This window comes from Lactuca serriola, chromosome 1, assembly GCF_051521515.1.
Source record: "Lactuca serriola cultivar US96UC23 chromosome 1, Lser_US96UC23_V15, whole genome shotgun sequence".
In the NCBI taxonomy this organism is placed as follows: domain Eukaryota; kingdom Viridiplantae; phylum Streptophyta; class Magnoliopsida; order Asterales; family Asteraceae; genus Lactuca; species Lactuca serriola.
The window spans coordinates 71,521,086-71,546,362 of NC_136408.1; the positions used below are offsets into that span (position 1 = coordinate 71,521,086).

Sequence of the window (25,277 nt, forward strand, 5' to 3'; positions counted from 1 at the left end):
TATGAATGATGCCAAATAGTGAAGAGAACTTGGTTTTATACGAAAAAAGATACTAAATTTACTAAAGAAAGTCAACACACGCAAATATTTTGACTTTTCAAAGAGAAGTTAGAAGCTCAGAGTGGGAAAAGTGTGTTTGTGGAGTGTGTGTAAGCATAGAATTTGCATTTTTAATCCTTTAACTTAAATCAATTCTCAAAATAAGTTCAAACCTTCCTCTTAGAAAAATAATCCTGGTATTTTATAAGGATACGCAAAACCGAACACGAGAACCGAAAAATCCTAAACAAAATAAAAACTAACAGTTTGAGTTTGAGCTTTTTAAAAACTGAAATGTTGGGTTTTGTTTCGATTTTAGAAAATATAAAAAACTAAGAAAAACCAAATCAAACCGAATTTATGAAACATATATATTCTATGAAATATATACCTATCACATTGCCTAAGAAAAATTAACTTTAAGCCAGGAGGCAAAATTTAATACGAAGTGTGCAATATTTGAATATTTTTTTTCTTGTTAATGGGTTAGTGGGGGTGCACTGGTGCTGTTTAGATGAAACTCGTTGTCTGCCAAAGTGCCAAGCGCCAAGTGTTGATAGGCAGTAATTCCCTTTGACTTTTCTCTCTCCTAGGGTCAACTGTTTTTCATAACCGACTTTTCTATTTTGAATAAAATTTAAAATATTTAGTAACATTTAAAGCTAAAGTTGAACAAATATCAAATATAATAAGATGTATTATTATTGTCAATGAGATTTTGAATACTTCAATGGTTTATCAAGTAATACATCTGTAAAACTATGTAACAGTTGATGTCTTCTTTGTCATACTATAAACGTATTTTTTACAAAATATATTACCAAAACACGATATAGCTCTTCAGAAATGTATGGAAAGTTAAATGTTAGAACGTATCAGATATTGCAATTTGAGTGTTAGTAAAATGTTAAAACTACCAACACAAAAGTATATATTTCTATCTCTTAGATTTTAGCATCGACAAATAATATATATTCCTTCTAGACCTATGACATTTGACACCATAAGGCGACAACGTTCAACTAATTAACATGTATATAATCTAGCATTTTAACATAGGCTCAACGCCACCACAAACTTCAGGTCAATTAATTAAGCTGACCCGTAGTAAATATTTAATATAGTAGTGACATCAACTTGCTAATTTTGTTCATAATTGACTTCTTAAAAATCAAAATCTTTATTTTCTAGCCAATTGGATTGGTCCTAATCGGACCCGTTCTCAATCTCAACACCGGTCTAGATCCATCATTGGCATTGCTCCTAATAAATAACCAACGACAAACAATTTGATCAGTTTAAGTTACACCAGTCATTTCTAAAAGACAAAACTTCATAAATGGTTCCAGTGGTATCTTGAAATCTGAAGTTTAGTCTCTAAGTTTTAAAAACCTCACAGATGGTCAATGTGGTTTCAAAACTTTTAACAAAAGGTTTTTATTATTAACTCCGTCAAGTTTTGTCCGTTAATTGAATGATATTTCCGTCATTTCATTACCACAGTGACCATTTATGAAGTTTTTAGTTATTTAAAAAAAAAAAGAAAAAACATTATAATTATTTAAATACAAAGGGTCTCTCTCTCTCTCTCTCTCTCACGCACACACACACACACAAACTAGACAATACTGACCAAAATCAAACTCACCCAATCACCGCTACCCTCTCCTCCACCCCTTCCTTGTCTCCATAATGTCACTAACACACACAATGGAGCGTGCACGCAGGCTAGCAAACAAAGCCATTCTCAAGCGTTTGGTTTCACAAACCAAGCAAAATTCACCATCTCCTACGTTGTATTCATCTTCGATGTATGTTTCCTTGTTATCTCCATACCTTTCTCGTGATAGAAATGTTAAAACAAAAAGAAATTTTCATGGGTTTGTTTCTCAAACTCAATTCATATCGGTCGAAGTTCTAAAACCAGTGACACCTATGCACACCGCCATAACTCTGCCACACCATCAGAACAAACCAAAATGGCCGAATTTGTTGGCTTATCGAGTCTCGATTCACTCATTGACTCCACTGTACCTAAATCGATCCGCCTTAATTCCATGAAGTTCCCCAAATTTGATGAAGGCTTAACCGAATCCCAAATGATTGCATATATAAAAAATTATCAAACCATATCAGGAACAATTTTGTATGGCGAAGTACTGCGATTCGCATAAAAATCGAACTGGTTATAGGTGTAACTTAACCAATGTCGGGAGAATTTGCGAATTTTGGGAGGCAATAACATAAACACCTGATTGACAAGAGCTCGAATTAAATAAATCGAGTTTTACACCATGAAACAGAAACACATATCAATCAATGTATATCAAAAGGAAATCGAGGAAATCTGAAGATAGTTGAGTAGAATACCATGTATGGTCTTCAAGGCTAAATAAATCAGGTTTTGTATCGAGCTTCATACCAGCCATTTGTAAATGTCAATGTTTTTTTTTCTTTTTCTTCTTCTTCTTCGTCTGGACTTGAAGAAACATATATCAAGTGAAAGAATTAAATCACAAAGGATGACGGGGCGGTGGCGGAATCCATTGTTGAGCATTTCCAAATCATGAACTAGAATCCATCTAGCGGGGGTGGCGACAAAGGGGTGTCGGTGATTGTAATATCTCAAAATCAGAATAAATTTAAACTTTTTAAAACAACCCATTTACTGAAATGAAGTGTTTACATATTCATTCTTTTCAGAACATTATTCAAAAACGGAGTCTCCAAAGATCCAGTCAATCATAAAACCAAGGATGTACGATCACACCTTCGCATTGCTACGATCCTCTGAAGTACCTGAAACAAAACTAAAACTGTAAGTCAAAGCTTAGTGAGTTTCCCCCATAGTACCACCACACAAACATATAATTAAACATATAACGGGTCCACAACCTCCTGGTTGGATTATCCTTGGCACACAACCTTACGCTTGGAATACCCTGGCTCACAACCTTACGGTTGGAATACCCTGGCTCACAACCTTACGGTTGGAATGCCCAATACATAACGGGTCCACAACCTCCTGGTTGGATTACCCCCGATCCACAACCTTCCGGTTGGAATGCCTTGGTCCACAACTTTCGGTTGGAATGTCACGGTTTGTTGACTTACATCATAGAGCAGTACAGTCTCAACCCCACCATACCATGTCGACATTCATATAACAAATAACATATATCCAAAAACAAATAATCATATAACCAGTTAACAAACTAGCAGGCAGATCTATAGATTACTACTGTATAGCAACATCCTAAATACCAGGATACATAACCAAAGGGGTCGGCATTGGTGCCTTCGACCCCAAGAACATTGAGGAAACTCACATAACAATCTGAAGAATATCTGATAAACACTTTGCTCCCAAATACCGGCTCAATCCAAATCCTAAATGTCAAAATATTTCCGTTCTAAATTAATAACATTTTCCCACAATACCCTTGGTCAAAACTACTCAAATTCAATAAGTCAACCGAGTCAACACAACCGAGACAACTCAGCCGAGTTAACTCAGGCTTCGTACGCGGGGCGTACTCCGGAGGTAGACAGGGCGTACAAGCGTGTCCAAGGCATCAGGGTACAAGCGTGTCCAAGGCATCAGGGCCAGATTTTATGTCGAACCAGTTGGATGGGGAACCGATGGAGAGAGCGGTTTAACTATCATCAATTTTATGTCGATTTCTGAACCGGATTGAACCGGCCGGTTTTTAGAAAAACCTGGTTGAACCGAATAAAAACACATGAAAATCAACCATTTACACAATAAACTTTGGTGATTTTTTTCAAATCTATTTAGTTTTCTATAAATAAAAACATATGGTAAATGTTATAAAGTTTTTTGATGTGTTTGTATTCATCTAAAACTGTAACATCCCGACTCCCAAGTATAAATTTTAAAGCTTTTATATTCATAATTATAGACCTACTCGATGAGTTGGCTGCACCAACTCATCGTGTAGAGACTGATCAGGCCGCATGGTTTATGGAACCTACTCGACGAGTTGGAGGACTACAACTCGGCGAGTAGAGGTTGTGCATTAAAACCCTAATTTTTAGGGTTTTCACCCTACTTAAAGGACCGTAAGTAGTCCTCACAGCCTCCTTACCACCTTTTCTCGTGCAGAAGCAAACCCTAATCGAGCTATCCCTATTTTGAGGGTTTGTGAGGCTAAAAGTGTGTGTTTGGTGCATTTCTGGAAGAAACTTGATGATTTAGAAGTGTAGAATGAGAAGGGGCTTGTAATCCAGCATCTACATCGTTTTTGCATTCATTTGAAGGTAAAAAGTCATTACTTTGATAATTTTCTTGTTAGATCTCTTCATTCAAGATATTAGGGCCATTTCTAGCTTATCCTTGAAGCATTTCTAGTTTTGAGTACGATTTGAATTTGTAACTTCAGATCTGGACTCCTCTATGCCCTCATTGACATAAAGTCTCAAGCTTTATGAAGCTTTGGCCCTTCTCCATGCCATAAACCTCTTCTTAAGGCTAGTTTTGAGTGTTTTAGCTTCTTGAAGCCTTGCATGCATGTAAAATTAGCAACTTTACGTGGTAAATACACTCTATGAGGCTAGATCTACAATTTGGAGCTTTGGTCTTGCTTAAAAGCGTTTGAATGAGAAAATGACTTAAGGAACTCGACGAGTTGCATAGTCAACTCGTCGAGTTGGATGAGGGCTTCCCGCTTTCTAGATTCTGCATGAACTCGACGAGTTATTGAGATAACTAGACGAGTTGGTTAGGGTTTTTTCCGATATTTTAGATGTTGCATGGACTCGACTAGTTGCTTGATAACTCGGCGAGTTGAGTGAGGGTTTCGTGATTTTCGGAGTTCTGAAGGAACTCGACGAGTCTATAAGCTGCACTTGACGTGTTGGGTCAACATGGATTGTTGACCTTGACCGTTGACTTTGACTTTGACCAATGATTGACCAATTTGAGTGTTTGACTTCTGAGGGTATTTTGGTAATTTGGAAATTTATGGAATTGGATCAATGGTGGTTGTAGGTGTTGGTGTTTGGAGCTGTGTTTCGGGAGTTTGATATTTCAGTTCCAATCGACATTGTGAGGTGAGTTGTTCTCACTATATCAACAGGGTCGAAGGCACCAATGTCGGCCCTTCTTTTGGATTGTTATCCTGGTTATCGCATGGTGATATGCTTAGTGACCTGTTAGGTCGGTATCCTGGTATATAGGATGATGTTATGTTGAGTGACCTGTTAGGTTGGTATCTTGGTATATAGGATGATTCTATGATTAGAGATCGGTTAGATCGCTTTGATTGTTTATACATGCTAGCAATTGTTATCTAGGTGTTGATTGTATGCTTGGGGGTGGGTTGAGGCGGACCTGCTTTGTGATGTAGGCAAACATACCCAGGGTGGCCTGGATAGACTGAAGGTCCAATGGGGCATACCAGTCAGGCCTAAGGCCCAAAGAATGGTCCAGATAGGCTGAAGACCCGATACGGCAGACCAGACATGCTGAAGGTTCTGAGAGTGGGCCAGATAGACTGAAGGCCCGGTGTGGGCGGTCCAGTTATACTGTAGAGTCTATATGCATGCTGTTTAATATGATATGGTTATGGTTCGTAAGGCGTTTGTATTTTGGGGGAACTCAATAAGCTTCGGGCTTAGTGTTTTGGATTTTCTTTCAGGTACTTCGGATGATCGCGGGAAGGCGAAAGCGTGATCCTGCACCTCCTCGCATTTTTATGATTTGATTTCTGGGATACTTTCATATGAAACTATTTTGAAAACATATTGTAATAAATAATGGTTTTTGAATATCTTAAAAAGTTTTAAATTTTTGTGAACTTTTATGGATGTTACATAAACTATATTTTTTTTGATATTATACTTTATTTTCTTTTTGACGTATATGGATTGATGTAAAACACTAAAACTTATGGTTATGTATTATTTTAATGTATTTGGATTCATCTACAACTTATTTGTATGTGTATTTTAATGTTTGAACTTGTAAACATCAAATTCATAATTTATATATGTATGTATGTGTAGGAAAATAGAAAAAACGTGAAAAATATAGAAACCAGTTGACCCGACGGTCGAACCGGGAACCGCTCACCATACCGGTTCAACTAAAAAATCGATTTTTAAAACATTGTGCATAGCGTATCCTGCGGTATGCCCAGTGTACGCAACAACCCTCTTCTTAGCCTATTAAGCACTTATTTCTTCGACTTAATACGTCCAATTGCATATCTAAGGCTAAAATACCATCATGAGTCATAAATTTTCCAACTTCATGACTTTCCGCGTCCATTAAGTGCTTAAAATACCAAATCTCAACATCTTACTGCATTAAGACCTTCTATAGCATGCGTGGAGTAAAACTAACCATCAAGACCACATTTTTATGACTTAAAACCCCCTATAAGGTCTGAAAGGACACTTATTTGATCAAGAACATGCCATGCTCAAGAATCACCATATTTGGGACCAAATGTACCTAAAGGAAGAAATGGCTAGATCTAAAAGATAGAGTGATCTAGTTGTGAGCTTTTTACCTCCAGGATGTTGCTAGCAAGTGTGGAATCCCACATCTAATTTGCTTCCAAGCTCCAATCTTTTCTCACCACCTTTTTTTCTTCAAGAACACTACCAAAGTACACTAATGGGCTCAAAATACACTCTTATCACTTAGGGTTTGCTTGGGGTCGATTTTCATAGAGGGAGGCTGGTGAGGGAATGAGAAATGAGAGATTATGATGTTTATATATGGACCAAACCCTAAAAATCAGGGTTTGCATTTTCTCTACGTACACCTTGCATACGAGGTGTACGCCTAGCCTACTAGGGCGCGCCCTAGTACGCCTACTACTTAACTGCCCAAATTACTAAAATGCCAATATGGGCCATTTTGTACTCTTACTTATACTCAAGGACCAAAATGAAATATTTAATCGTACATAGTATTACAATTGAAAATACCTCAACGTCGGGATGTTACAGTGATATCATAGGTGGGTGAGCTTTGGTGGAACACATCGACAATGTATTTTTGTGGCGAATCAGGGAACTCCAATAAGATATGAGCCTTATTCTCCTCGACGAGCTTTAGATTCCGATTAGGCATAATGAGACGAACACCACACTATAAACATCAGATTTGAAAATTTGGTGTTTAATTCTTGATATAGAGGAGAAGAAAGGGCTAGTGGGGACCAGTGAATATGACAGATCGAAGGTATCAGAATCAGAGGAAGAAAAGATGATCTCTGTGAGTGTATATGTATGTGAGAGAGATGTTGGTAGGTGGGTATGTTGAATTTGGGTATATGAACAATACGATAATTACTTGGGTTCTAAAGATGCAAATGCTTGCAAATGAGAGAGAGAGAGAGAGAGAGAGAGAGAGAGAGAGAGAGAGAGAGAGAGAGAAGGGCGTCCTACGCCTACGAGTGACAATTGTTATTAACAGTTCTGACGCCTTCAAAGCATTGTTTCAGGCCATCTAGTCATAGTATGGTTATAATAACTCATTAAAAAGATATTACCAATACGGTTAGTGTAAAATTATCTAAACATGAGTACAAATTTCAAAGAACCAGTTTTACAAAGGAATAGAAACACAGAACACTAGTTTACAAACAGAGAGCGTACAATACAGAAACATTCATCTTATAGTTTTAATAGGATTTAAAACTATGTTATACTATTTTATACAAGTACAACAATGATTACACATAACGGTTTTATGGTTTAAAACTACATTTCATTTACATCAGAAAATATAGGCTTTTCTGGATCAGTTTACATATTTAAATAACAGAAAACAGGCTTTCAAACATAAATACTTATGCACTCACTCAAATTTATGTTGATACTCTCTTTTTCAAATTGCTCGTATTCTCAGAGAATTAGTAGACTGGTACTCTTCGAGTTTTTGAGAAGACGGAGCTGTTTTTGAGTTGTTTCTTCTATCTTTTGCTATAAATATTTTGGTGTCAATATATAATGTTTGAACACATGTAAAAACTTATACTTATTAATGTAATGGTTATTTGTACTTTGATTACTATGATGCATGTGTTGTGATACTACTAATGAAGTCATCCATCCCCGTGTGTGACAATATCTTGCAGATTGGAGGATTATATGATCACCTATCTTAGGACACGTTACTGACTAGGTCAGAGTTTGACATTGGCTTTTAGTGGCTACAATTTGCTGATCAATTTGGAATATTATACTAGCAGTTATAGTTATTAGACTTATCCAAGTGGGAGACCGTTGGATTAGGTGTCTAAGCCCATAATTATATATTGGTATAAACTTTAATTGATAGTAATACATTCCTTTTGGGTTGCCCTCAAAGCTAGCAATTGGATAACATTGTTTTGGAGAGAGAGAGAGAGAGAGAGAGAGAGAATAATTTATTATTTGATTAATAAAATGAAATATATAATTTGTTAATATATTATGAGAATAATATATTAATTAGAAATTATGATATTTGATTAATAATTAATCATAAATTAACAAGAAATTAATTTAGGGGTTAATTAGATTAATCTATAGTGCAAAGGCTATTTGGCAATTTATTGATAGTTGATGAAAAAACCATAGAACCTCCATGAAAAGAGGTTGGATGAAATCTTCTAGGAAGGGCCTAGAAATTTTGTCCAAAGGCTCTTGGATGGAGGCCTGTGGGTTGCTTGGTCACCAAGCTAAGGGATTATGGTTTCCACCCTTAAGCCCTAACTTTGGCTCTAAGCTACCTCACCTATATAAAAAACCTTAGCCATCACATTTTCAGGACTCCTAACCCTAAGAGACTTCTAGCCTAAATTCTCATCCCCCCTCTCCATATTACTTATTTGCTAGCCTTGGGTGTGAACCATCAGAGGCACACCGCTTGTGGTGCTAGCTACCAAAGTTTTGAAGAAGAAGGATTCAAGATTGCTTACAATAACAATCTAAATGTTAGTTTTCTTATCTTATGAATTAGTTAATTCATAGGAAAGTTTTGTATACTAGAGATTCATAGTATGTTGCTATATTTGAAAAACATAGATCAAACTAGGTTGCATGTGCCCTAATCAATTAAATTGTTTTGATTGTTTTCCACTTATGGCATTGTACTTGTAACCTAGATTCCCCATCATGAAAGTCCTTGGAGTTGTGGTGTTGCTCTTAAGATTTTTGATCTAAACTCTTTGCATCTTAGTGCATCTTCAAGACGTATAAAGTTCAGAATTTGTTGATTTCTTTGTTAGATCTTGATTAAGATTAGATTTATGTCCTTTTTGTCCCAAGATCTTGATCTTTGTGAGTTTGGTATACTCCAGAGTTTTGAGTTGTCCTTTTAGGCATTTTAGAGTGTTTAGTATCATAAAAATGCAAACTTGGATCTTGGTACTCTTCCACGCAAGAGTTATGGAGTTTTAGATGGTTAAATGAGTTAGGATTTTGGTGTTGGGATCCTTGTAGCCATGCAAAGGCATAAAGGTTGAAACTTTATGGCTTTATACATTTTATTAGGTTTGGATCTAAAGTTTGGATGTTAAGCCTTAACCCATTAAGACCTTAGTTTGGAATTTGGAACTCAGGGGATTATGTCGGGTGTAAACCTGAGTACGATGGGCGAAATGGTACATCGGGTGTCATACAGAGTATGTCGGGCATACTCCCAGAAAGCTAATTGGGTTGATTTTGGGCCTTGGGCCATTAGGGGTTTTTGGCTTTGATTAGTTGGGTTATGTATGGAAAGGGAAAATTTGTCTTTTTCCCTTAATATGATGAAGGATAAATTGGACCATTGATTATGGGTTAAAACCCTAATTATTGATTAGGGTCATTATTGGATTATGTTTAGTGTGAGGATCCGTGTTCACAATAACTCGAGTCTACAATTTAATTATCTTCATTTAGAGGTGAGTAATCTTACCACCTTAGTGGGTCGAAGGCACCACAACCGGCCCACTGTATTGTATAAGTAGAATGTATGCTATTGTATGACTTTTACTGATGTGATTATATGATACATGCATGGAGCCAATCTGGGCTCGGAGTCATTATGGACTCGGGGTTGGTATGGACCCGGAGGTTGATACGAACATGACACAACTATTTGCTGTTATTTGGGGTTGATACGGAACTAACACAACCACATGTTGTTATATTATGTGTATGGTGTATATGGTAGTTTGGGGAAGCTCACTAAGCTTTGTGCTTACTTATATGTTTGGGTTTTAGGTACTTCCGGTATAGAAGGGAAGGACCCGGCGTGACGACACAACATTCACCCCTCATGATCTCCATACTTTTTGTATACTTTCACTATGATGTTTTGGATATTATACATTGTGATTGTCTTGAACTATTTAGCGATGGACAGTTTTGACTCGGTGATAGATTTTTCTACAAATTATTTTGACGGAATATTCATGTGAGCTCTTTTGCATTTCTATTGCTAACTTGGTGCCACTGACGATGAGAAATCTATCACCGAATATAAATTGGGTTCTACTAAAAACACATCATCCTACATTAAAGACCTCGTATTCTATAATACACATATCCATTAAAGACCTCCTATTCTATAATACACATATCTAAGTTTATTTTTTCATCATTATCTAATAATAATTATTTGACTATCTTTTATTCGCTTACTTCATTATAACATAATTATTATTTATTTTATTCTTTAATAATTATATTTTTATTACTAACTTTATATTTTAATAAAATAAAAAACAACAATTATCTAAGAAACAATCTAAGCCCTTATAATCAACCCCAAAAATAGGAAAAATCTTTAATAAAAAGAAACCATTTTTTCCTCAATAAATCCATTGTTTTCATTTTGATTAAAAAAACCAAATTTAAATAAAAAAAAAAGCATGATTCACTTATAGGAGTATTATTTAGATTGAAACGCTTAAATTCATTCACACAAATTAAAACATTTATTATTTGAGTTGTTTATTATACAGAATAATGTAAATAGAAAATAAAGTATCTAATTAATCACCTTTGGTATTATATTACAACTATTGATGATTGATTAAACGACAATTTATAAAAGTTAAAAAAATAGACGATCATTTAAATTAAATCATTTAAATAAATCATATTTAGTAATTGTATTAAAATCGAATATGCTAAATTAAGGAATCTTTACTTGTAAATAGTTATAAATGATTTGGTAGTTACTAATTTAAATTCACATTAATAAACTTACAATTATATGAAAAAAGAGAAAAAAAGAAAAGGAGATAAAAAAAACAACAATAATATTGTTTGTATAATATAATAATATAAAAATATTATAAAAATAAAATATCAAATAAATTCTCATCAATTTTTTAATCCTTGTTTTTAGTTGTAAACTTAAAAATTTAATGCATTTTTTTTCCATTTCTGTAAACCCATTTTTTTTATAGCATAGTTTTTTTACTAATTTTGTTTTTTGTTAAACTTAAGCTACAAACGTTTTTTTTAGATTTTTTTTTTCATAAACCTAATATCATTAATTATAAAAAATGTATATATAGTTATAATATATTATAAAATATAACATAAATAATTATAATATATATATATATATATATATATATATATATATATATATATATATAGAGAGAGAGAGAGAGAGAGAGAGAGACAACGTTATAATATATTATTAAAATTTATTCTCATGTTATAACTAGGCGAATGCCCACGTGTTGCGCATAAACACTTATATAGTTAAATTTTTACGAATATATGTTTTCTTAAATACTCCCTCCGTCCCAAAATTATAGTCCATATTTCATTTTTGGTTTGTCCCAAAATAATAGTTCACTTCTAAAAATAAATAACATTTTTACCAAAATACAAACTAAGCATTTAATGGAACATTAAATGCAAAGTAAGGACAAAACTGTCATTTTATTATATAAAGTTAAATGTAATTAATGCTTTTCTTAATCTGTGTGTTTTTTGTCTGTGGACAATAATATTGGGACGGAGGGAGTATAACAATAACGTTGTTGTTAAATTTGATATGATAATTCATATACTAAGTTGATAAAATATATTGATTATTTTGAATTATATGTTAATATATATATACATTTATTAAAACTGCATATTTCAATCGTTTAAATGACCTATATCCGCAAGTTACTCATGAATAAAATTAAATATAATATATGGTTTAATGTTATATATATATATATATATATATATATATATATATATATATATATATATATATATATAGTTGTTGATATTGTTAATTAATTTTTTAAAATTTATTTGCTTAACGTTTTTATTTCTATCATTGTAATTATTTAAAACATCAAACATTGTTTTTGTTTTTGAAGATAACAATATAATCATTTATATAAAGTTATTGTTATTATAAACTATTTATTTGAAAACTTTTAATGTTTATAAAAAAATAATTAAGAAATATTTTAGTTAAATTGAGATTACAATTTTTTTTTTATTTTATTTTATTTTTTTTTTTTTTGCATTTAGCACTACAATTTATCACATTTAACTATTCGTAAAATATTTTTTGGGTTTTGTAAGTGGAATTGAAATTTATATTTAAGTTGATCCTGTAATATTGTATTTAAATTAACAATTTAAGTATTTTATCCAAACTGTTCAAAATTTGTAGCTTTAAACTGATAATGGTTTACATACAACAATATGTTAAATGTAATAAATAAATTGTAATATGTTAAAAGTTAAAGACATAACTTTGTAAGTAGAATGAATATATTATTTTAATATTAAAATTTAGTTTATTTATGATGATAATTTATGTTAGATGTTTATTTAACCTTATTAACCAAATTAAATCATTATTAGAAATACACTATAATTTATCACTTTTAACTGTTTACAAAATATTCTTTGGGTTGTTTAAATTGAAATAAAATTTAAGTTGAATATTTAAATTAACAATTTAAGTATTTATCCAAACCGTTCAAAAGTTGTAGTTTTAAAATGATAATGTTTTACATACAACAACATATTAAAACTAATAAATTAAGTATATAATATGTTAAAATTTAAACACATAACTTTATTATGGTTCATTGGTTTTAAACCACTTATTTTTATTAATAAATGAATGAAAACTTTTAAAAGACACTTATTATTATAATTAAAATGTTAAACATATACTAAAATATAAAGTGATAAGATAGATAATTGCATTTTAAAGAGACTTACATAGATACTATGAATAATATTGCATATCCAGATTTTTTTTATTAATTATTACTTTGAAGCAACACAAACATAAAAACATATATACAATATTTAATTAAATATTATCCATATCATTTTCCATAGAATATGATCGATAACATGAATCTAATCTAATTTACATTAAAGTTTTAACTATATATATATATATATATATATATATATATATATATATATATATATATATATAATATCAACCACTGTTTGTAATGTAACATAATTTAATTTATAACTTTATGTTATTTTTTAATTATTATTATAAATTAATTAAAAAAACAATTTAACTAAGTTTTAGTTATTATAAAAAATAGTTTTTGGACATTATTAGTTAATTTGACTTTTAGATTTAAGATTTTTATATTTATCGTATCTAATATTTTCCTTTTAACTATTTTAAAAAATATACGTTGAATTTTAAACTTTATTTTATATTTTAGTTTAGGTTTTAATTTTTTACACTATATTTTTAGGTTTAATTAATACATTAATTTAGGTTATGTATTTAACACTATATTCAAGTCAACAAAATGAGTATATCATATTGATAGTTCAAGATGTCTTTCATTGATGATAATGTTTATAAGTAACAACATATTTAAGTTAATAGATTAAGTAATTATATGGAAATATGAAGAGTTGGGAGTTTCAAATTGATGTGGTGAAAGAAAAAAATGTTTCATTTATAGTAGATCTGGCAAAACATGACACGATACGAAATTAGCGGTTTAAGGTCAGAGATTTTTACATGTGTATGTAAACGGGTTTACACGACACAACACGATAATTAAACGGGTAGGGTTAGGGCCAAGACTTTCAACTCGAAGATGACTCGAATATGACCCGTTTAATTATATATTATTTATTATAAATTTCATATTTTTATAAATATATTATATGTTATAGACTTATAGTGGGCCAAACTCAAGAATTAGAAGTAATATTCAAATTTTCAAAGTTACTTAATTTTAGTCATCCTCACCACCTATCCCTTTGCTCCCCGACTTTAACTCTTTTAATTTTTCCTTTTAAACTTACTATAAATTTTGTCATTCCATCTCATAACTCCAGTGTTTCACCTTTTCCTGTATGCCCCAACAACTCCTACTTTCCAACCTTTAAAATATTTCAATATGTGACATCCCCAAAATCTCGGCCAAAAAAGACCGATTTTCATTTATGCTTTTAAAATAATTTCAGAGTAAATCCTTTTGATTTGAAAGAGTTGCGGAATTTGTTCCCAAAAAAAAATGATAAAATAATATTTACCAAAGCATTTCATAAAGAAATGTATTTTCATTATGTAATCAAAACTCGGGATGTCATGTTCCGATACAGACCATAAAGCATAAACGATAACATTACAAGTCATTCAACAAATATATACATATACAAACTTGTAAAAAAACAACTTGATGGTTCATCCATCCTATGCCCTTGCACCACTACCTGTAATACACATAAACTGAGTGGGTCAGGCTTGGGAGCCTGGTGAGCATATAGAGTTTTCAACCCACAATAAATAATTATATTTAATTCCACCAACCAACAATAACCCAATTACCCATTCCCGTTATTCTCACTTTACGTCCCTAAGACAACTAACATAAGGGACCTAGTCTAAGAATATTTCATCGGGGCGACAACACATGCTTCGGGGGTTCCTCAGCAATATAAGTCAAATAAGGCAACCATGAGGGGGATGGAGTACAGTGAATGAACACCCGAGTTCATTAACACCTACAGGTGGCGAACCTGCTAGCGTTCCACAGGACTGTCTAGAAAAGTCTGTGGTCGTCATCTAAACTCCGCTAGATGACTGAATCAAAAACAACATCGAGGCCTTTCATCTGTTTATCACACGTCAACTATCTACCCATGTTCTAGCCAACATATTAGTAGATAAAAATATATATTTTTTATACATAGTTTAAAACCTGTATAGCATTCTCATTCAATACATATTCCACATAACAGATGAGGCACACCCACATAACACGTATTTCATAGAGAATAAATCAGATCTATGAGATAGAAGAACGTGAATATACATTCACACATATAACAACAAAGTATACACATAACACGTATTTTGTATATAATACTTCATAATTATGCGTTAGAAGAAAGTAACCACACACTCACTTGATCAGAAGATGATCGGACAACACTACGGCTTGTAGAAGTAGTATTCTTCGGCAGATCTGAAAGATCTTCACAAAAATCGAACTCCTTGCGGGCAGAGCTTCGGCTCGGGAATCGCACTTCTCGGGATCTCGGGAGCGTAAAACTTCCTTCTTAACTTGGATATGAGATCCGGGGTGTCGGGGTGACTTCGGGGGTTTACACGCAGAGCTTCGGCACGAAAAAGAGAAGAATTGAGCAAATATGCCCGGAACCCTCGCATCCAATTTATAGGAGGCTAAGGTCTCGCAGTACGCTGGGCGTACAACCTTACGCGGGGCGTAAGCCTCCGAAATCGTCATTGCATGCGTCATCCGAAGAACTCGAGTGCGAGGCGTGTCATGCTTCGCTGTATGCTGGGCGTACGCCAGTACGCTAGGCGTACTTCGGATAAGTCTGGTGATTCCTCTTCGGATAATATCGGATATAATAAACAAATTTAAATATTAATTATTTAATGAATTTGAAAATTCATATCTTCGTCATACGAACTCCGTTTTCGACGTTCTTTATATCCACACGTAGGTGAGACTACGCTCTATAACTTTCGTTTAGAATCCGTTGGCTGATTTTGACTTTATTTTTATTATTTATTTTTAGTAGTCCCAGACAGGAAAACTTCGTTATAAATTCATAACTTCTTCGTCCAACGTCCGTTCTCGCCTAACTTTTCATCGTTTCGCTACTAACAACGATATATTTGATTCTCGTTTAGATTGTTTCGGCTATAAACCGCTCGATCTCAAATCGAGTATTTCGGGTTGCATACCGCTAAGTCGAAACTTCAGAAATTCATAACTTCCTCATACGAAGTCAGATTTGGGCATTCTATATATATTCGGAAACCTCGTTTCGGCCACTACAACTTTATGCAAAGATATCGGGCTTATCTCATACTTTAATTTTGACGCTTAATTTATTCTTAATTCATTAAATTATAATAATTAAGTAAATAAACACATAATTCACATCATTCACATAATACTCAAATATTTCATCATTAATACTTCAAGAGAGTAACAAGGGTTAACCTAGACTATTACATCAACGAAAATGCCTAGCCTGGAAACGCGGGCGTTACACAATCCGACATGACACAACATATTTACAAAGTCTAAACCTTAACCCAAAACCCGAAACGAAACCATAACGAAAATGAACGGGTCAACACGATACGACACAATAATTAAATGGGTCGAGTTAGGATCAACCCCTTTCAACCCGTATAATGTCTTGACACGACACGTACGCGACACGACACGACACGTTTTCCAGGTCTATTTTATAGTATAGTTTAATATATTAATTAGGTTATGCATTTAACACTATATTGACATCAACAAAATTGGTATATCATATTGATACTTCAAGATGTATTTCATTGATGATAATGTTTATAACAACATATTTAAGTTAAAAAATTAAGTAAATTATATGGAAATATGAAGAGTTGAGAGAGTTTCAAGTTGATGTAGTGAAAGGAAAAATGACTCCTTTATAATACTATTTGGCGTAACCTCGCGCGTTGCGCAAGAATGCATTTAAGTGGTTAAAATAATTATGTTAAAAAAATAGAAATATGTTGAAATTTACGTTTTTAGTTATGTTTTAGGCATTAACCGAATTATCAAATAACATAAAAATTCATCAACTTATATTTTGATAATATCTAATATAGTTCATACCATATAAAGTTAACTTTTACTTTTATAATATCCAATATATATTATAAGTTTTGGTATAACATTAATGTAATCTACTATTCTTATGTTCGATAATATTTTTTTGGATAAAATAAGAAATAATTGGTTTTGAATGAGCTATTAATAAACAATATTGAACTAATAAATTTTGTATCACACTATTTATATTACACCAAAACATCCAATGTTTCATATATGAACTTTCAAATATTAAACATTGAAATTAAGAATGAAGTCATATAAAATATATCATTATACATAAATGTCGTCAAGAGTTTTAAAATAAGTCGATTTGTAAATATGATATTTAATTTTAATTACATATTTTGCAATGCCTACGTTTGACTTTATGTTGATGCGTTGAGAATTTTCTTCCTTAATTTGTACCTAAAAAATTAAGGTGAATAAGAATATAAAATAGATATTACTAAGCATTAATATAAATAATTAAAAAGGGTATGTGGATCTCCTACCACCGGTTAAAGACAACATATCTCTCTAGTGGTATCGATTCCTATGTGAAATTGAAGTAGTCATTCTATATACACATTGTTTTCTAATTACATAAACAAATATGAGTAACCAAACATAAACATGTTATCTTTATGTAGGAAAAATATTTTAATTAACTAACAAATTAAATAATATAAGTTTAAGAGTTAGGAGTTTCAAAACATTAATATTTTTATTAATCAATCAATTAAGTAACACAAGTTGAAATTTTTACAATCATTATTAAAAAGCATTTGAAATATTAAATTTTAAATGAATTTTGATTGAAGTGTTTTGACCTATATATATATATATATATATATATATATATATATATATATATATATATATATATATATATATATATATAGAGAGAGAGAGAGAGAGAGAGAGAGATGGAAAGTATAACATTTGTATGACTTTTAATTAATTATCTTTTTGAAATGGTACAATTACAAAAAAAAAAAAATTTAATTAAATATTTCGACATCACCCTATATAAGATATGATCAATATATTAACGATTAAACCACAATATACAACGACTACATTACAATAATCCAAAAACGAAGAAAATATAAAAACGAATTAGTATAACAAATTTACAAATTAAAAGCTCTAATATAATAACATATATCCAAAAGTGGTCATAAGACCTCAACCAAACACAAAAACCTTTAAGTTTGTTTTCTTTTTGAAATCTGTATATGATTTGTATGCATGTCTTCCCAAAAGATTGACCTTTTCATAGTAAATTTTTCAGTAAATGCTAATTAAACATAATATAAGTTATAAAACTTTTGGGTGTTAAATCATAATTAAAAAAACTTTTGAGTTGCATTAGTTAAAAAAAAGGTTCAAATGAATGTGGTTTGAGCAAGTTAAAAAAGAGGGTTTCAAATGCATGAGATTCAAAAAAAATTGTTAGTTTTATAAATATGTATGATATGAGAGAAAGAAACTTATGCTATTAAAAAAATTGAGTAAATGGATGTAAAAAAAAGATAAAAGAAAAACAGGAAGGGTTCCGATCAAAATTAATGTTCGTGTCTAAATTAAAAACTCTATTCTGTGTATCAAAAAGATATCCTTATAAATTCTCAATAAAATTTTCTGTTTCTAATTCTTATTTCTTGTCATAATTAGCGACAATATATTTGGTGTCAAAGTGTCGTATTACCAAAATTCACAAATGAAATCCAAATTTATACGACAAATTTAAGGCATTATTAGTAAATTTTCTAATCCAATACATTAATAATCAATATTAAAAAAATTTATATTTTTATTTCAAAGTATCGAACCCATATGAAAAAAATGCCATAGCCTAATTTGGTGGATTTTTTAAAACATGTCATGCATCAACTTAACTTTGTAGAATTTTATACAGAAAAATCTTATTATTTTGAATTTTTTTATAAACTCTTAAATGTTTTTTAACAAAAAAATCTTATTATTATGGGAAAATCACATGATCTATCATTTCTTGTTAAAATAAAATAAAAATCGTTAATTTGGACAAAATGTTAATAATCGAGACTTTTCTGTCCAATTTTTTTTAGGATTTTATCATAAATAAATAAATAAATAAAAATATATATTCCAAAATAATAAAAAATTTCTACATAAAACCCTAATTTTGTGTATACCAATGTTATAGTCAAGATCTTTAAAGTCATTTAAACCAACCCTACTATCCTAGTCTTAATTTGTTGTTATTATTTTCGAAGATAAATACACAAAGTAAAGTTTTGAATTTAAACCAAGTCACAAATCGATCATTCATATTCTTGATGCAATTATAGGCAGTGTACCTACTTAGTGTGGTGTAGAAATATACCTAACTACTTATCTACTAATGCACTTATAAATAGTGTACATAGTTAATGTATAACATAATAAAGTAAGTTGGAGTCGAACACAACAAACAAATTTAATTTACTAACCTAACTACTAAAAATAAGTAAATGTTAACATGGTTTTTTTTTATCTGATTTTGCAAGTTCAAACAAACTTAAACTCTTTAACTAACGATTTCAATCAATTACTAAAAATACTTCCATCTAGTTCGAATCCTCTTCTCCTCTATGTTTAGCTACTAATTATGGTTTATTAATGTTGGTTATCAATTATTATTTTATTAGCAATTCGAGTCCAAATTTACTAATATTTTTACTAATTCATGTAAATGTATGATCATACACTAGCAAACACATAATCAGTTATAGAATGTAGATAAACTATGTAAGATTAATCTAAATAAATACAATTGTGGTCACAATTTATGTTCTCCAACACATCTAAATTAGTTTCTTTTATTACTTATCTAAGATTAGATCGATCAATGAGAGTTGTGAAACACTTTTAGATAAAAGCATTTCGAGGGTACACTCAAAAACATCTAATTGGATAAAATTCACAATGAATAGATGATGTATACCCCCCCTCCCTCCCCCCCCCCCCCCCCCCTTCTGTCACCATAGATACAAAGCCATTAAAAAGGACTAAGCTTATAATGGCTCTCATGGGCGGCTCAACAAGTTTGGGGCTCTAAGCAAACCAACAATTTGGGGCCCTTACACATTTATTATATTTAATGTTATAAACCTTCATCCTTTATCCGAATTTGGGACGGTAATCATAAACTAAAAAATTTAAAAATGGTGGAGTTAATTTTATATATATATATATATATATATATATATATATATATATATATATATATATATATATGTTTTTTATGAATATATTAAGACATAATTATTTATTATTTGATTAATAATAACAATCAACAATGTACAATCACCAAGATGGATTAGGATTTATGATTATACCTGCAGCTTGCTGACTTGAGATTTGAGAATAGAAGTATACAAGATAATGGAAATTGGAAAGATCAAATTTGGAAAACTGAAAAAATATCATTTCAGTGAAAAAATAAAAACTGAAAATAAAGAGAAACAGATTAAGAATACAATTATTGTGTAATCTGTTGTAAACTTGTAATTAATGAACAATGAACAATGAACAAATTCACATAGAATAACTGAAAATATAAAATACCATTACAGTGTAACATAGTGACAATGAACTTTGAGTTTGGGAAAGATCAGCAGTATTTGAATAATGGACTGATGGAATTTACCATCAGTGATAGATAATCAGATGAGTAGATGACAATAATCGATCTTTCCTTCAGAGATCAAAATGCTGCCTAATAATCGATCATATTCACAGATTGTAATGTTTTGATTTTTGAACAATAGAGTTTACCTACAAAAGTACAAATCGTGAGAACTGAGAAGGAGTTAGCAGAATGTTGTTATGGGGAACAGGAGAAACTGAGAATGGAGGAGCCTAGAATCTTGATCGTTAATAAGAGATTCACTGATTCAGAGTCCGAGAAATCGAGAATGGAGAAGAAGAAGAAACGTCGTAGTATGTAGAAGAAAAAGAACAAAATTGGTATGCATGAGGGCTAGAAATCCGGATTCACTGATGGTAATAGGTATTGGGTATTTGGATTAAGTGCGGCCATAAGCCCTTTCTTTGGTCAAACATAAATAAAGTCGGCCCTGATAGCTCTAACCAATGATTAATGATGACTCAAATGTTTTTAATGGTAGCTTTTAGCAACTTGAAGAGATAAATAATTAAGATTTAAGAAAAGTAAAACGTCATTGTGAGTTGGAACATACCTCAGTAAAAACACTAATTCCAATAACACCTTTCGATTTCGTGGCCCTATGAGCACGAATCCTTCGATTCCGGTAAGAAACAAAGCACTAACCCTTCGATTTCAATTTCGTGTCCCTATAAGCTGAAACCCTTCTATTTCAATAAAAACCGAAACACTATTTCCATCAATAGTTGATTGTGTGGTCGTGTGAGCACTACTCGTTCGAATTCCGGTGAGAAGTGAAGCAATGAAGATCGAGCTATGGAGGACAATACATACTTGAAGAGGGTTTAGGAATTATAAGACGAAACTTAAGCTAAGATGACACACATATATCAAAAAGTGTATTCCATGTTTTTTTAATTATTATTATGAAAATGAAACATGACATACATAAATGAGTGTCATGTATAGTTTACGTATCATTAAAACACTTACTTGCTAGTAGTGGTCGTTGAACCGAGGGAATGATTATGTTGATGATACTTCTTTATAGCAGTGAATATTAGGTGTTTAATATAATATTTATTTATTAAATATATATTGGTGTTCGGTTCAGGTTCAGGTTCAAGTTCAGGTTCAGGTTCAGGTTCAGGTTCAGGTGCAAGGATGGATTGGTATCCCCATCCCCCGTTTATTTATTCGGGGATTACCATCCCTGCCCTCGTACTCGGTCCGCTCGAGGATTCCCCTGTCAAATCAGATTAAAGTATCAGATGCCCCGTACGACATGAGTTTTTTCGTCATCTCTAATACATATTAGAAAAAAATAATAAAAAGTTTTAAAAAATGAAACGATAATGTGATAATTTATTAAACTCTTTTAATCCGATGTGGATGTCTTGTTTTGAATGAATACAAGAGTACGATAATAGGTAAGAAACAAATTAAAGTTATGTAATCACGATGTTGGGATTTACGTTTGCAGAATGCGAATAAACAAAAAATTGACGACTTAGAAAGATATTTTCAAGCTCTAACTATTTTTGCCATCTCGAAAAAAAAACATCTCAAAGGAGTTTTATTTTTCCCCCATTTCTAAAATATTTAGAGCGAAAATCTTATTGTTTTACAACTAATTACAAGACAATTATGATCATGAAGTTATGAAATCTTGACAATATATCAAGCCCAAGCAATAAATCATAACTATATTTATCCATATTTTCTTGCTTTAAGATGGATATGAAACACTTAAATTGTAGGGTATGCAAAAAGAATTCTTCCAAACCCTAGAATGCATCTTTAGAATCTCACTGGCACTCTCCTTCGTCTTCCTTCCACAATCTACTTGCAGCACCAAACACAACTTTCCGACCACCCCCAACTGCAACATCTCTCGTAAAACACTTCTGTTGCCGGAGAATTTCGCCACCGAATGCAATATACTCACTGCCCTCTCACTGGCCACCGACGACACACGGAAGATCTTCTTGGAAACCACCGCTAATCCACCTCCATGTTTCAACAGCTCCGATCATCTTTCTGCACACTGACAAAGTTGGTCTAGAACCACAATTATCATCTCTGAGACTCTCTTTTCTGTGCAATCCAGGAGGATGTCTATCAGCACCGGAACCGCCCCTGCCTCAGCCGTTTTTATCCTGTTCCGCCCCCATGGACAGACGCTGATGAGTAGCTTCAGTGTCGCCTTCGTGGCTTTCCGGGAGATTTCATCCACCAAGATTTGTACAAGCACCATGAAGAATCGAGGGTTTAATGACGTCACTTGCATGGGCTCCGCCACATCTAACATCGCTTTTAATAACATGACGGCGTAAGCACGTGACTTGAAACTGGCGGCGCGTTCCATCACGCGCGTCAACGTCTCAACAAAATCTCCAGTCTTCCCGTACAATGATTTAAGTCCCGTTGGAGACAGTTGAAGGTGGTAAAGAATGCTTACAGCTTCGTCGGCTTCGGTTGAAACAAACTCATCGTCATCGCTCACTTCTCCGGCCTGTGGCGATGACATGGTGTTATTATCCACGTTGACTAAGATCGACGCAAGGCAATCAGCTGCTCCTGCTGATTCCATCAACCGCCTGTTTTTTTCGTTCTCCATAACAATTGTTTTTAACCTTTTCAAGCTCTTCATTTGTAACTGTGGAGACTTTGAATCCTTGAGGAGCTTTATGATTTCGGTTCTGGAGATCGGAAGGCGTGGCGTCGGAAACCTCTCGATGCTGGAATGCGCGTTAATGGTGCACCAAGATTGGTGTAATGAATGGAATACCACCGGATCCTGAATAGAACATGAATTTTTCGAGAAAAGGACATCAACATCATTATCAGAAGTCAACTTGCTAACAAATAATAAATTTTTAGTAAGTTTTGGGACAACTAAAACATCTCGCAAGTTAATACGATTTGTGAGAGTAGAAGTCCCAATAGAGGTAATTGGAAGAGTTGTACCATTACCAAAATGAACCGAACCGTCTCCATGGAAAGGCTCGGATTGAGTGACCGAGCCCGAGGAGGAGACCATATGGTCCGAGGCCCCAGAATCAACATACCGATCCGGAGCGGGTGGAGTGACGCGACAATTCGCTAAAAACGCCTTTGTCAAGTCCTTTTCATTTGGAATAGAGTTAGATGCAAAAGTGGAAAGTCGAGGGCAAGCACTAGCAAAATGCTCGTTTAGTCTACATAGTTGGCAATGAGGAGGCCGACGACCGCGACCACGACCGCCACGAAAAGCACCACGACCACCGGAGCCACCACCGCGACCCCGGCCAACAGAAAACGCGGGAGCAGCCCCGCTAGGCGCTGGCGACAGCAGAGGTGGGCTGCCCATGGATCGATTTGATGAACAATTCATGGCTTTCGGCTTGCGCAAGGAGATCCCGGAATGAGTGAGTGATACGCGAGGTGCGAACCCCAATGGAAAAAGCTTCAAAACTGCCGCCGAGGCCACATAAAAACCAATGACATTTGTCAGATTCATCAACGGCTTGACCAATAGCCGCTAGTTGGTCACAAAGGGCCTTGAACTTGCAACCATAATCAGAAACGGGAGAGTCACCCTTGGAGAGAAGCCGAAGTTGGTCGCGTAGATTTTAAACCCGTTCCATGGAGGAGTTTCCATAGGCGGATTCGAGAGCAGTCCAGATGGCGCGGGCGGAGGAAAGACCCACGATTTCAGAAAAAGCTTCCTCCGTGAGGGAGGCTTGGAGGAGAAGAACCGTGCGTTGATCGGCGGCTTGCCATTCTTCAAAGGCCGGATTCTCAACTTGCTTGGCGTCCACTGTATGATGAGTGGGTGGAGCTTCCGAGGAGCCATCGACATGTGCAAGGAGATGTTGATAATTTAAGAGGGGAACCATTTGATTTACCCACAAAAGATAATTGGAAGAAGAGAGACGAATGGTGATGAGATGAATGAGGGTGTGCATCGGGAGGGTGGAGTCATTAGAGGAGCCGACCATGGTGAGATCGCCAGAAACAATGGAGGAGTCGGTTATGAGGAGGGAGAGGAAGGGAGGGGTTGAAGGGCTCTTGATACCATGTAATGAATGGAATACCACGCCAATAGGCATGAGAGTTATCTTATATAAATACTAGAAAAATGATACAGTATACACCCCTCAAGTATACAATAAATCTAATAGTTTACATAAATATAAGCTAGGCTAATAATTGGATCAACCGGCGAAGGGTGTGATTTGGGGTGAGCTCAATATCAACGACGACTTGTTTGGTTACCGGACAAACGTCATTCTTCTGAGAGAACAACCATTTCTCGATGCTATCATGATCATATGTGATTCCGGTGGAGAGCGTTACAGGGTCTTTCATGATATTAAGGGAAATTGGACATATGAAAAAGCAAGGAATTTCGATATCGCTGTCAAGATCAGCCATTAATTAATGAGTCAGGAATTTGATGATTATCTTAAAGAGATCGGAAACAATCGATTTATTTTGGTGTAGTGGTTACG

General features: G+C 33.2%; 1 pseudogene; it reads right to left on the reverse strand.

The window, feature by feature from the left end:
* Window positions 1-22,510: 22,510 nt before the first annotated feature.
* LOC145069303 (E3 ubiquitin-protein ligase PUB22-like) lies at window positions 22,511-25,277 on the reverse strand (annotated as a pseudogene).